Source organism: Balaenoptera ricei, chromosome 3 (genome assembly GCF_028023285.1).
Source record: "Balaenoptera ricei isolate mBalRic1 chromosome 3, mBalRic1.hap2, whole genome shotgun sequence".
In the NCBI taxonomy this organism is placed as follows: Eukaryota; Metazoa; Chordata; class Mammalia; order Artiodactyla; family Balaenopteridae; genus Balaenoptera; species Balaenoptera ricei.
In genome coordinates this window covers 165,748,679-165,761,073 of record NC_082641.1, presented here as the reverse complement: position 1 = coordinate 165,761,073, position 12,395 = coordinate 165,748,679, and the positions used below count along the sequence as shown (strand labels likewise).

At 39.1% G+C, this 12,395-nt stretch overlaps 1 pseudogene; it reads left to right on the top strand.

Annotated features, from left to right (window-relative positions):
* Positions 1-3,380: 3,380 nt before the first annotated feature.
* On the top strand, positions 3,381-10,982 carry LOC132363439 (transmembrane protein 243-like; annotated as a pseudogene).
* The last annotated feature ends 1,413 nt before the right edge of the window (positions 10,983-12,395 follow it).

Below are 12,395 nucleotides of genomic sequence, written 5' to 3'. Positions count from 1 at the left end.
AATCCCTATCAAATTACCAATGGCATTTTTTACAGAACTAGAACAAAAAATCTTAAAATTTGTATGGAGACACAAAAGACCCTGAATAGCCAAAGCAGTCTTGAGGGAAAAAAACAGAGCTGGAGGAATCAGACTCCCTGACTTCAGACTATACTGCAAAGCTACAGTAATCAAGAGAATATGGTACTGGCACAAAAACAGAAACATAGATCAATGGAAAAAGATAGAAAGCCCTGAGATAAACCCACGCACCAATGGTCAACTAATCTATGACAAAGGAGGCAAGGATAGACAATGGAGAAAAGACAGTCTCTTCAATAAGTAGTGCTGGGAAAACTGGACAGCTACATGTAAAAGAATGAAATTAGAACACTCCCTAACACCATACACAAAAATAAACTCAAAATGGATTAGAGACCTAAATGTAAGACCGGACACTATACAACTCTTAGAGGAAAACATAGGAAGAACACTCTTTGACATAAATCACAGCAAGATCTTTTTTGATACACCTCCTAGAGTAAGCGAAATAAAAACAAAAATAAACAAATGGGACCTAATGAAACTTTAAAGCTTTTGCACAGCAAAGGAAACCACAAACAAGACGAAAAGACAACCCTCAGAATGGGAGAAAATATTTGCAAACGAATCAACGGACAAAGGATTAATCTTCAAAATATATAAACAGCTCATGCAGCTCAATATTAAGAAAACAAAAAACCCAATCCAAAAACGTGCAGAAGACCTAAATAGACATTTCTCCAAAGAAGACATACAGATGGCCAAGAAACACATGAAAACCTGCTCAACATCACTAATTATTAGAGAAATGCAAATCAAAACTACAGTGAGCTATCACCTCACACCAGTTAGAATGGGCATCATCAGATACCCTACAAACAACAAATGTTGGAGAGGGTGTGGAGAAAAGGGAACCCTCTTCTTGCACTGTTGGTGGGAATGTAAATTGATACAGCCACTATGGAGAACAGTATGGTGGTTTCTTAAAAAACTAAAAATAGAATTACCATATGATCCAGCAATCCCACTACTGGGCATATACCCAGAGAAAACCATAATTCAAAAAGACACATGCACTCCAATGTTCATTGCAGCGCTATTTACAATAGCCAGGTCATGGAAGCAACCTAAATGCCCATCAACAGACGAATGGATAAAGAAGATGTGGTACATATATACAATGGAATATTACTCAGCCATAAAAAGGAACAAAAGTGGGTCAATTGTTGAGACGTGGATGGATCTAGAGACTGTCATACAGAGTGAAGTAAGTCAGAAAGAGAAAAACAAATATCGTATATTAATGCATGTATGTGGAACCTAGAAAAATGGTAAGATGAACCGGTTTGCAGGGCAGAAATTGAGACACAGATGTAGAGAACAAACGTATGGACACCAAGGGGGGAAAGCCACGGTGGGGTGGGGGTGGGGGTGTGCTGAATTGGGCGATTGGGATTGACATGTATACACTGATGTTTATAAAACTGATGACTAATAAGAACCTGCTATACAAAAAAATAAATTAAATAAAATTCAAAAATTAAAAAAAAATACAACTCTCATCATTTATAGATATGATTGTCTACTGTATTATTCGGGGTACTCCAGAGAAACAGAACATGACTATATTAGGAGGAATTGGCTCATGTGATTATGGAGGCTAAGAAGTCTCAAGCTCTACAATTGACAAGCTGGAGGACCGGGAGAGATGATGGTGTAGTTTCAGTTCGATTCCAAAGGTTTGAGAACTAGGAGAGCCCATGGTAAAAATTCCAGAACAAAAACCAGGGGCCTCAAGATCTAAAAAGAGCCAATGTTTCAGTCTGAATCTGACGGCAGGGAAAGACCAATGTTCCATCTTAAGATAGTCAGGCAGAAGTTCCTTGTTCATCATGGGAGAATCAGCCTTTTTCTTCTATTCTGGCCTTCAATTGATTGGATGAGGCCCACTTACATAATGCAGGGTAATCTGCTTTACTCAGTCTGCCAATTCAAATGTTCATCTCATCTAGAAACACCTTCACAGACACACCCAGAATAATGTTTGACCAAATATCAGGGCGCTCTATGGCCTATTCAAACTGAAACAATAAATTAACCACACTTTGTCAACTTGGCCTCCATATGCATCTCTTTAAACCATACTCAATCTCTAAATAAAGATAGTAGCAAGGTCATACTTCTACCCAAAATGATACAAGTATCCTGTGTACAATCAAAAACTCACTAAGCCCTTCCACAAAAGAGTAGGTAATGTCCTTGAGGAATGTTTACTCTTCCTGATATCTTGTAACTTAAATACTATGATATAAAATCAATACATCTTATGTTACATGATAAGAGCATAAGATAAGGAAGAAAACATATTCAAAACCAAAAAATGAACTCATAATATTACAGTCCTCATTTCTGTAACTCTTCACTTGGTCATAGTTGGTATTTATAACAATCTTCTACTACCCATTTTGTATTCCCTTTGCTTTCAACAAGCACCTCAGCTGGTATCAGTTTCTGACGTGGTTGGGTGACCTAAACCTTCATTCCTAAAGGGCCTGGGCCATTAGTAATCCCTCCTGGATTTGCTTGTTGTAGTTTTCCACCGACCTTGATTGCAGGACATGGTAATACTAAAGACATCCTAAGGGATCTCCTGTATTCCAGACATACTCTTCTTTATGTCTATTGGGAGTAACTGTTTAAATTCCCCTTGGTAGACAGGATCAATCACCCAGCCAACATCATAACTCTTCTTTGCCTGATGATACAGAGGCATGAGGAGCTCAAAGTGGCCATCTTAACTTCCAGTTCAATGGAATCATTGTTGTGTCTCCCGGTGGAAGTTTTCCCCCCTCTGGAACAAAGACCTCTAGTCCAGTAGAATGTAAGTTTGCAGGAACAGGAAGCAAAAATTTTGCTAGTGGGTTACTAGGGGTAATAGTGGGGGGTGTCACTATTTCCCATTTCCTCCCCTTGATTCCTGGACCTGTGAATTTTGGCTATGGGAAAAACCGAACTGTATATTGGATGCTGATTCAGAGCATATACAGCCTTAGGGAGAAACTTGCCTCAGCCCTGCTAGGTATTCACCTAGTTGGCAATGTAACTAGATCTTCAAAAGGCCATTCTATCAATCTGGCTACTTCAGGATTGTGAGAAATATGGTAAGACCAACAAATTCCATGAGCATGGGCCCATAGCCACACTTCATTTGCTGTGAAGTGAGTTCTTTGATCACAAACAATGCTGTGTGGAATACTATAATGGTGGATAAGGCATCAAACTGCCTGATCACCATGGGAATGGTGCTATATCAAGGACTCAGTGTTGGCCTATACTGCTGACAGATTGGGCGTTCAACAATGGCCATAGCCAGGTCGGCCTTGGTGAGTGGAAGTCCATGCTGCTGAGCCCACATGTAACCCCCATCTTTGCTACCATGACAACTTTGTTCATGAGCCCATTGGTTGATGACAGAGGTGGCTAGAGAAAGATACTGACTGGTTTCCACAGAACAGGTTATCTTATCCACTTGATTAGTGAAATTCTCCTCTGCTGAGGTCACCCTTTGGTGAGCATTCACATGGACACAAATGTGAACTCCCTATGAAGCCATGGGTGCAGGCTGTGAGAGAAAAGGCAGTGTAGTAGGAGTGGGGACCATAGGACAACTGACAGAATAATGGATAAATAAATTGTAGTAAAGTCACACAATGGCATCCCAAAGAACAATGAAAATTAAGAACTTCAGTCACATGTATTAAGATAGATGAAGCTTCCAAACAAGGTGATGAGCAAAACATCTAACTACGGGAGACTAGGCAGATATTTTAGGGATATGTATTTGTAATATTTGTTTTTAAAAAGCAATGGAATAATAAAAATGAATCCAGGAGAATGGTATCACTGGTGTGGGGGAAGGGGAGGAGGAGTGTTGAGGGTTGGATTGAGAATGGAGATTAAAAAAGTAATGACAATAATAGTATAATAATGTCTAATACTTGTATAGTGTTTACAGTTTCCCAGTGTTCTAAGTGCTTTTTATTCTTTAGCTCTTTTAATCCTCACAAGTCCATAGGTAGTTACTAGTTCTTTCTGCATTCTTCAAAGAAGGAGACCAAGTTATGCTTCCTAACCATTGTACCAAATATTTCCTAAATTAAAAACAAATAAACAAATGAAACCTTGGATAAAACATTGTCAGTATCTAATATCTTAAAGTAGAAAAATAGCAGCATAAATTTGCTTTTGCTTTTGTTTCATTTAATTTGGAAATGTAAAGGTAAATTCCAGGAGAAACAAGGAAACTTGAAAGAGGGTTCCTCTAGATGTGGTACTCCATTTTAGGGAGGAGTTGTATAGGGCCCTGCCTTTTGATGATAAAACTTGCCCCTCCCATTTGGCATATATACTATATGCATGCATTTTTTTGATAGAAAGAATTTACTGAAAAATATAATTAGAATAAAAATATGTGAGATCTAGCTGGTCTCTGAATGGTAAAGGTTTTTTCATGTTTTCTGCAATGGCATAAATGACACAGAAAATATTGTGATACTTGAGTTACAAAAGTATTTTAAATTTCTGAATATCATGAAAAATTATAAGAAAAATTAAAAGCCTAATAAAATATTTGAATGATTCAAAAAATGAAAGAAACACAAAGGCCTTGTTAAGGAATAAAGAAAACAGGTAAGACCATGGCTCTCATAGAAATATAAAATGAATGCATGCCAAGGATTTTATTTAACTTATTAACTAATGAGGGAACAAGTAAGATTTTAAAATCAACTCACAGGAAAATTCAAAGAACCACACATATATAAGCAAATCCAGAATGCGGAAATCTGGATCTACAAATAGATGCACAAAGTTTCTATTCATAGGAGTGCAGAATCAATTGCATTCCCCAGACGCAATTTATTTGCATTTCTGTAAGTAAGAACAGCTTGCATTATTAACAATTTTTTACAACTTTCAGAACTGTGAAATGGCTGAAAGACAATGAAAGGCTTAAATAACCCAGAAGGACGTTCAGTAAACTTTTTGGTCCATTTCAAAGTCTGTCTCATTTTTTTCCTATAGCCTACAGAGATAAGCAGGAAAAGAAAGGAGTAATTTTTTTTTTTTTTTTTTTTACAAACAGGAAATATAAATGAAAATAAGAATATGAGAAAATGTTTTATAAATCAAAGAAATCCTAACTGTTCTATGAAAATATTTAAACACATATAATGCTCTTCTGCCTAAAATTAAAGCTAACTCCTTATATTGGGCCAAGCCTCATTTTTAAAATAAACTTTTATTTTAGAATAGTTTAGATTTAGAGAAAAGTTGCAAAAATAGTACAGTTGCCATACAACTCAACTCAATAGTATGAACATCTTGCATTTCACACAATTAATGAACCAATATTGATAAATTATTTTTCACTAAAGTTCATACTTTATTCAGAATAATTTCTTAAGTTTTTGCTTTTTTCCATTCCAGGATCCCATCCATGACACATTACACTTAGTTGCCATGTCCTCCTTAAGCTCCTTTTGGCTGTGACACTCTCAGACTTTCCATATTTTTGATGACCTTGATAGTTTTGAGGAATACTCGTCAGGCATTTTGTAGAATCTCCCTTTATTGTAAATTTTTTGATGTTTTTCTCATTACTAGGCTGGGGTTATGGGGTTTTGGGAGGAAGACCACAGAGGTAAAGTGCTGTTTTCATCACATTGTTTCAAGGGTACATACTATCAACATAATTTACAACTATTGATGTTGACCTGAATCACCTGGCTGATGTGTGTTGCCATGTTTCTCCACTGTCAAGTTATTCTTTTTTTTTTCAAACCTTCCTGTACTGTCCTCTTTGGAAGGAAGTTATGTTCCACTTCCTTGAAGACAGAGTTTCTATATTAACTGCATGAGTGATTTATCTATTCTCACCCATTTACTTATTTATTCAAACATTTTTTTGTGTCTCTGGGGGTGAGGCCAAGAAATGTGTTTCAATTAGTCCTCCAGATGATTCCTATGTGAGCTAAAGTTTGAGAACAACTGAGACATTGGGGTTGTTAACTATAGCATAACTTTATCTAAAGAGACTGATGCAGGATCCAGTTTCATTTTTTTCTTTTCCATATGGTATCCAACTATCCAAATTCCATTCATTGACTAGTTCATGCTTTCCTCAGTGATCTGCCATGCTAAAACTGTCATATATTAAGTGGCCAATTACACATAGGTATGTGTTTGGGCTCTTCAATTCATTTCACTCATCTGTTTATCTAATCTTGCAACAACACATGTCATAACTATTCTATCTTTATCATAAGGCTTGGTATCTTAGAGAGCAATTCCTCTCATATACTTCTATTTCATTATTGTCCTCGCTATTCTTGACCCTACGCATGCTGATACAAATTTTAGTTATCAACCTGTTAACTTCAGCAAACAACCTGTTGGGATTGCACTGAATTGGTAAATCTTTTGGGGGTAATTGAACATACTTACAATTTTTAGGTTTCTAATTTGTGAACATGGTCTCTCTCTCCATTTGTTTAAATTTTTTGAACATCTGCCGATAAAGTTTTATAATTTTCTTCATCGAGGCCTTGAACATCTTTGTTAGATTTATTCTTAAGGACTGCATATTTTTGATGCTATTGTAAATGGTGTCTCTTTAATTTCACTTTTTGATAGTTTGTGGCTGATATATAGGAAAACAAATTATTTTATATCAGTTTTATAGCTATCAATTTCACTAACTCATTAATTCTAATAATTACCAGTAGAATATGCTGGATTGTGTATCTACAGAAGCATATCACCTACAAATAATGTGATTCTTTTCATTAAATCCTTATGCCTTTAAATTATTTTTTAACCACTCTTGATTGTTTATGATCTCTTAAAAAACTCAAATAGAAGGGATGATACCAGAACCATTGTCCTATTCATGATCTCAAAAGGAAAATTTTTTTCACTATTTCATCATTTGGAATGGTGGTAAGTTGGAGGTATTTGATAGAACTCCAGTATCAGATTGAATTCCCTTCTATCCTAATTTGCTGCAAATTTTTATTATGAATGGATGTTGAATTTCATGAAACTTCTGCATCTATTTAGATGACCATGTGATTTTTCTCCTTTCATTTTTTTAAAAGTGTGGGGCCCCTTAGGTAAGACTGGGCCCCCCTTAATTTTTTAAAAAAATACTTATTAATTTATTTGGCTGCACTGGGTCCTAGTCGTGGCACGTGGGATCCCCGTTGCAGCATGCAGGATCTTTTAGTTGTGGCATGTGAGACCTAGTTCCCTGACCAGGGATCAAACCCGGGCCCCCTGCACTGGGAGCACAGAGTTTTAACCACTGGACCACCAGGGAAGTCCCTTTCTCCTTTCATTTTTTAATATGAGTGATTATATTAATTGCTTTTTTTCAAGGATGTACTCATTTTTAAAATTCAGGTTTATTGAAGCATAATTTACTTACAGTAGAATACACCCATTTTCAATGTAGTTTGTTGAATCTTGGCCTACAGTCATGTAACTGCCAGAAAAATCGAGATGGAGAACATATACATCACCACAAAAAGTTCCTTTGTGCCCCTTGGCAGTCAATCCCTTCTTCCTCCTTCTACTCCCTGCACCAGGGAACCACTGATTTGATTTCTGTCCATATAGTTTTGCATTTTCTTGTTTGTTGTATAAAGGGAATTATATACTATGTATCCTTTTTCTGTCTTGCTTATTTCACTTAGCATAATGCTTTTGAGATTCATCTACATTATTGCATGTAACGGTAGTGGTTTTTTTTAAGAAAAATGTGTACCAAAGTTTGTTTATTCATTTATCAGTGGCTGGACATTTGTGTTTCCAATTACGGGTTATTATGAATAAAGCTGCTGTAAATTTTTCATACAGATTTTTGTATGGACATATATTTTCATTTCTATTGAGTAACCTAGAAGTGAGATTTCTGAGTCATATGATAACTGTATGTTCAACTTTATAAGAAACTGACAAACTGCTTTCCAAAGTATGAGAGTTCTAGTTGCCTCACATTTCACCAGCATTTTGTATTATCTTTTTAAAAATTATTTAAATAATTGTAATAGGTGTATTGCTGTTGAAATTCAGTGGCTTAAAAAAAATAAATTTGTTCTCCTATAGTTGTGGAGGCCAGAAGTCCAAAAAATTTGTTTCACTGAGCCGAACTCACGCTGACTCTAGATTAGAATCCATTTCCTTGCCTTTTCCGAATTATAGTGGCTGACTGCAACCTAGTGGTATACTGCAATCTTGCTAAGCTTACTTTCTAGTTCTAGTAACCTTTTTGTAGATTCCATCAGATTTTCCTATAAAGAATATGTGCTGGTTGCAAATAAAGGTAGTTTTACTTTTTCCTTACCAATCTTGATGCCTTTTCTCTCTTTTTCTTGCCCTATTGCACTGACTAGAACCTCCACTAAAATGACGAATAGAAGTGATGAGAGTGACATCCCTGTGTTGTTCCTGATTGTAGAGCATTTTGTCTTTTATCATCAAGCACGATGTTAGCTGTAAAACCTACTGTTAACATTGCAGATGAGGAAGCTCCTTTCTATTTCTAGTTTGGTGAGTGTTTTTAATCAGAAATGGATATTGGGTTTTGCAAATGCTTTTATTGTGCCTTGACCTGAAAACTCTGTCAAAGAAGTAAGCTTGGACAGTTTTGTAGGGCTCTTCTCCTTTGTTTCTTGTCTCTCAGGAACCAATGTCCTTTGTCACCTGATGTCTTGTGTCTAGAAAATATTATTTCATATATTTCATCTGTGTTTGTTGCTATTGCTGTTGTTTAAGGTGGGAAGATAACTCTAGTTCCGTTTACTCTGTCTTAGCCAGAAGCACAAGTAAACAGATTTTTCTGGCATCAGATGCATTTCAATCCATTGCAGTTAATATTCTTTTTTGATGCCCAAATTGTTCCATCTTTGTCCAACAGAAACTCTTCAAGTTGGTTCCTATGTCCTTTTTTTTTAAAGATTTATTTATTTTATTGATTGATTGATTGATTGATTGCTATGTTGGGTCTTCGTTTCTGTGCTAGGGCTTTCTCTAGTTGCGGCAAGCGGGGGTCACTCTTCATCGCGGTGCGCGAGCCTCTCACTATCGTGGCCTCTCTTGTTGCGGAGCACAGGCTCCAGACGCACAAGCTCAGTAGTTGTGGCCGACGGGCTTAGTCGCTCCGCGGCATGTGGGATCCTCCCAGACCAAGGCTCGAACCCTTGTTCCCTGCATTAGCAGGCAGATTCTCAACCACTGCGCCACCAGGGAAGCCCCCTATGTCCTTTTGTCATGACCCAGTAGTCATGGATAGCTTTCCAGCTTTCAAGCATCGGACTTATTTTGTGAACTCCCTATCTTGGATTTGTAATCAGCCATTTCTCTATGGAAACTTTTTTTATTAAATGCTACTTAGAGACCATAATTTGTTATTGCTATTGGATTGTCATTCTTTCTAGGCCTTTACAGTAGATAGAGACAGGAAAAACCTTTTTTTTGAGAACCAAACTTTGATTTCTGATATTTCCCAGTTCACAGGTTAGACAAAAGCCTTTTCCACTTAAGTTCTTTGAAGTAACATTTAAAAAAATCTCAATAAGATAATTGAGAGCCGGCCCTGGAGGTCTCCACCTTCCCCACAAGTCTTGCCTGGGCCCTGAGCCTCTGCACAGGATCCAGGTGGGGGTGTGGCACCAGGGCTGCCTAGCTGCTCCAGGTGGGGAGAAGAGCTGGGCTTTAGGGAGCCCCAGTTCTGAGTGCCCATCCACTGCCCTGGGACATCCCAGCCCACCCAGGGTTTCTGCGTTTGGAGGCATGGACCTGAGATCTTGGGAGGTAATGCTAACTAGGCTTTGAGTGGGCTTGGGGAGAGTGAAGCAACACCCTAAAGGAGAACTTTTCTACCAGGACCCAAGGCACCAGTGGCTTGGACCACAGGCCTATGCCGAGAAACCTCAGCCAAGGAACAAATTAACACTTTAGTGGTTGGCAGCTTAACATCCTTATTGATTCTAGCTCATCAGTGCTTTTGTTTCCCCTCAACTACCTCCAAAATCCTGGAATGTATTTTTTGCTGTCTGCATCTCGTGGAGTAGTATTACTGATACCAGCCTGGGTTGTTGAACTCTTTAATCAATAGAAATTTATGAGGCCAGATGAGAAATTCAGGCAAGGCTTTATTGGGACTGGTGGGACATGAGGGAGCAAAAACAAGTAACAGACTCCCTTGCTCACCCCCCAAGGGGTAGCAGGAGCAAGCTGGTTCCTTAAATGGAGTGAGGGTGGGGCAGACCAGTGGGTCCAGCCAGAGGGATGGCTTAGGTGGTCTGCCCACCCATTTGGTGGTGCTGTGTGCGGGGATCATGCACAGTATCCTGCTTTTGCTCAGGGAACCTCAGAAGTGGCTGTTAGTTTGGGCCCTTTTTATAGTTTATTGTTCATAATTGCCCCAATTGCACATGAGTGTTGTTATTTTTAGTCCCATTTAGTTTCTTTGTATTTTGTTGCTGGAGGAGATCTTTGTCCAGGTGCAAGTGCAAGCACTCTGGTAAAGGGTCCCAGGTCCAAGTCTATCTTATTACGGCCTGCATACGTACATACTAGTATCAACAAGGAGACTTAGAACTGAAATTTAGAGTGCTAACTTAGTGTATTCTATTTTCTATCACCATGTGTGCATGGGAACCTGTACTTCCATATGTGGGAAAGTGAGGTTGGCAAGGTACGTACCAGGTATAGGACTATGAATATGCTGGATAAGGTATGCTGAAGAATCTCCCACTGAAGTCTGAAACAAGATTTTCATGTTAATTGTAAATCTAAATACTCTCTTGCAGGGGAGACATAGATCACTTTTCTTTTTCTTTAAGGAGCTGATGTTGTACTTAACATTCCAACCCTTAAAGCTCAAACAGCACAAGTAATTGTTACTTTGAAATTGAACTTTTTTGTACTGTAATTGCAAGGCCAAAGGCTATGTAACAAACAATCTTGCATTTTCAGACACGAATTCTTTTATTTCTGTTAAACTGAATATACAATTATTGTTTCCTAGGCAACCAAATTTGCTTATAACTACCATTTAATTTCATGTTAACAGAACATAGTGATAAGACAACTTTGATTGTAAAGATATAATTACTATAATAAATAAAGTAATTTATATTAAAAAAGAATGTTGAATATAGTTTAAGATTAGTCAGAGGAATCAAGATGGTGGAGGAGTAGGAGGATGGGGAGTTCACCTCTCCTCACATATGCATCAAGAATACATCCACAGGGACTTCTCTGGTGGCTCAGTGGATAAGAATCCACCTGCCAATGCAGGGGACACAGGTTCAATCCCTGGTCTGGGAAGATCCCACATGCCGCAGAGCAACTAAGCCCGTGCGCCACAACTACTGAGCCTGAGCTCTAGAGCCTATGTGCCACAGCTAATGAGCCCTCATGCTGCAACTACTGAAGCCTGTGCGCCTAGAGCCCATGCTTCGCAACAAGAGAAGCCACCGTAATGAGAAGCCTGCACACCACAACGAAGAGTAGCCCCCACTTGCCATACTAGAGAAAGTCTGCACGCAACAACAAAGACCCAACGCAGCCAAAAAAATAAAAATAAAATTAAATCTTTAAAAAAAAAAAGACTACAAGTGGAAAAATACAGAGCACCTGCTGAATACTAGCAGAGGAACTTAGACACCTAAAAGGACAAGAAAGATCCCCGTGTAACTGGGTAGGATGAAAAAAAGAAGAAGGGAAAAGGAAGAGGAGATGAAGCAGGACGGAACCTCAACCCCTGGGAAGGAGCTGAAGGAGAGGAGAGGTTCCTGCATCTGGGGAAGCCCCCTCAGCAGCAGGGAGATCAGCTAGAACAGAAGAGGGGCTCCCGGGGCTCAGAGGAGAGCGCAGCAACCAATCTGTGGCAGGCAGGACAGAGTGAGACCTACACAGATGGTCTGTGCCACAGCCATGTGTGCCCCAGCCTGAGACATGTGTCTGCTGGTGTGGACGGGGTCTGGGTGATGGAACACAGGGATTGGAGAGCAGACCCAGGGAGAGGGCTGCTGTTGGCTGTACAGAGATAGATTGAGGGGACAGGAGTGAGGAGCTCTGCAACCAGGAATGCTCGTGGAGGAAGTCCAGACTGCCATAGAAGCAAAGTGCCATTGCTGAATGATGTGCAAAGGGCAGGGCTGCCATTGCAGCCTCTATCTCCATGCACTGGCCCCTGCCTCCCTGGGCACTAGAAAGGGATCCCACCAGGGCAGGCTCTCATGGCCCTGGCTGCCGCCTCCTCTTCTGCACCCCATCCCCCCTAGGGTGGGCTTTTGTGCTCCAGG